The 3,013-nt window shown below is 45.7% G+C and overlaps 1 pseudogene; it reads right to left on the bottom strand.

Moving 5' to 3' along the window:
- Nucleotides 1-736: 736 nt before the first annotated feature.
- LOC102874845 lies at nt 737-1,696 on the bottom strand (annotated as a pseudogene).
- Between the last annotated feature and the right edge of the window lie 1,317 nt (nt 1,697-3,013).

Below are 3,013 nucleotides of genomic sequence, written 5' to 3'. Positions count from 1 at the left end.
ACACACACACACACACACACACACACACACACACACACACACAGAGGAGAAGGAAGGACAGTCTCCTCCTGTACCAGTCAGATCCAATATGATGTACACACATCTCCCCCCCGCCCCATTCAATTGTGTCTCTGAAGATAAACAAAACTTGGAGTTGGATCCTAAGCCCTGGGAATGCCAGAACTCTGGGTTCACAGAATCCCATGGAGCGGTGTTCTCAACACAGAGGTCACAACTCAAGGTGTAAGGAGACAGAGTGCTTATGGAATGAATGCATCCAGGTGTTGTTTTCTTTCTTTTTGAAATGTGTGTGTGTGTGTACCATCATATTGGATCTGAATGGTACAGGAAGAGACTGTTCCTCCTTCTCCAGCAGATTCAACCTGGGCATCTCTGGGATTGCAGTGCAGCTTCTTGCCACTAGGCCACCAGAGTTCCCGACTTCAGGGGTCTTAAAGGGTGAGGAAACTCAACTCCTAGTGGTTTAAGAATAAAGAGTTTTCTATGTACCCTCTTCATGTTCCTCACACAATCTTTAGTCTGAGCCAACTAGCATATCCCCAGCTCCTACAGCCCAAGCTGCAGTCTGAGTATGAGATCAGTCCCCTGTCCATACCCTTCCAGGTAATGCCACAGCAGTGTTCTGAGGCACAGAGCTCTCTCCAAAACCACTTTGTAACAAGCACTTAAAGTGAAAACAACCCTGTGGCAGCACACTGATTTAGGTGGTATGTTTTCATTTTTTTTCTCTTTTTCTCTTCTTTCTTTTTGTATTACTATTTTCCTTAGCTTTGTCTTTCTCCTTGTCATCTTTTATATCCTGCTTGATCTCTTCTTTTTCTGCCCTTCTTTCTTCTCTGCTTCCAGGTTGACTATCTTGTTGTTGATGAGGTTGTGCAGGGAAACCACAGGATGAATCACTGAGGCCAGGTATACCACCACCATCTGGTCACTGGTCTTCAGGTAAAAGGCCTTGACAAACTCCTGCAGGCTTGACGTCTGGCAGCAGGTTGAAAAGGTCTTGCAGCTGGTAGATGATCTAGTGGTTGATGGGCAGCTTGCCCACAGACGCTTTCTCCAGGTAGCTAATGGTGGCCAGAAGCCTGGCATTCAGTCCCTTCAAACCATGGACTTGGTTTGTGATTTGCTGAGAAAGCATGCCCATTATAGTGTCTTTAAAGTCTCGCAACAAGTGTTCAACTCTGACTTCGTCAGCCTTCTCTGCTCTAATTTCACTGTTTACATGTTCAATTGTTTTTGAAGTTAAAGTTCTATCATCATCAACTCCTTCCAGAGAGATATATGCATCAGTTGACAGCAACAAGTCTTTTGGCTTGACATCAATATTGACCAGTTAGGGCAGTATCTTTTAATGAGCTCATTGATGGTGATGTCATTCTTGTGCAGTCTAAAGCCTGTGTGGTACCACCCAAATATTCTTTCCCTAGCACTGACTTTCTTAAACATCCCATGCATGTTTTCGAAATAATCACCGTCTAAACACCAGACAGAATCACCTTTGTCATCTTCATCAAAAGGGACTGCAAAACTGTTGGAAACGTGAGGTACTGTCTTTTGCCATGACCCCAATGACATGCTTCTCGTTTCCACCCTTCCCTATCAAGTAGAAGTGATCCACCACACTGAGAAGCACCAGGGGGCGGAAGACCACCTTCTGCACCGCCAGCTCCAGCATCACGACACACTGACTGCCAGGCCTGGCTCTGTGTGACCCAAGAACACCGGTAGCAGCTCCTGAGGCTCCTCCAGTCCTGACTGCTCCGGAACTGTGTTCTTTTGAGTTGGCAGTGCAACTCCTAACCAGCAGACCACTATCGTGAGGTTATTTTCTACTCACAGTGACCTACGGGATGAGCAGAGCTGCCTCATAGGGCTTCCATACATTGTAAAGCTTTCAGTAATCTGCCTGTCTCTTCTTGCTCCTGTAAAGCAACCGGTGGGTTCAAACCATCAACCTTTCAGTTTATCAGCACAGTGCATAGCCTGCAAGTGCTATATTTTTTTGATATGTAAGAGAATATCAAACAAATGTTTAAGCAGCCACAAAGGATGATAAAAACTATGCTACATGAAGCCATCAAGACCAAGAAACTAATAATGGCCTTCCTGTCAGGGCTGACTAAGGAAGCCTTCTGCTAGAGCTAGCACTCCAATTTCCAACCTGTAGCCTCCTAAAATGTGATCAAAGGTTCTGGCTGCTAAAGCCGGAAATACGTTGGGTATTTCTGTTCTAACAGCACTTGACAATGAAGACAACATGGATACTAGATCGCACTATTCTGGTTATGCCTCTGTGGCTTTGAATTGATTCATACTGCAGCCCCCTCATGATGCCTCCCTCACGCGTCCTCTACCATGTTCTGGATATGTGCAAGATCTAGGTGAATGCATCCTGTCCTCGTTTAAGGTTCTCTAGCTCAGCCACAGGCACTGACATCATTTTGGCAACTTCTACAACCAAAACCTCAATTCTGTCACATGGATGGATTCTGTACAGAGTTTTCTGCTCCCTGCACTACTCTCCTGTAACATCACCACAGCTCTCGGACCACTCACTGTCATGTCTGATGTGGACAACTGCACTTCTATCGTAACTAGAAGCCCTGCTTCCATGCATATCCCGAAGAGCTCACTGTCCAGCACCGGGACTCAGATCCTGTTTCAAGCTTTGCAGCGGGTGGATTTTTACATGTCCACCCCCAGGCCCAGTGTAGTGCAGATTCTACATCAATTTCCTACCTGCTCTTGGCATTTCTGGCTTACTTTCAATTCCCACCCGCCCCCACTTTCTACTAGTTTATTTAGAAAATTCTAGTACATTGCTTTCAAGAACAACTTTTTTTCAATTTCCCTCAAATCCCCCCCATCAAATTGTACTGTTGTTGTTGTTATGTGCTGTTGAGTCGTTTGCGACTCATAGCGACCCCATGTACAACAGCCCTAAACCGTGCTCTATCCTGTGCCAATCTCATTGCCTCTGACACACCCATCC

The sequence above is a fragment of the Elephantulus edwardii genome, unplaced genomic scaffold, assembly GCF_000299155.1.
Source record: "Elephantulus edwardii isolate Elephantulus edwardi_28Jun2011 unplaced genomic scaffold, EleEdw1.0 scaffold00070, whole genome shotgun sequence".
Classification (NCBI taxonomy): domain Eukaryota; kingdom Metazoa; phylum Chordata; class Mammalia; order Macroscelidea; family Macroscelididae; genus Elephantulus; species Elephantulus edwardii.
Note: the sequence above shows the minus strand (reverse complement) of the source record. Positions and strands in the feature narration are given on the sequence as shown.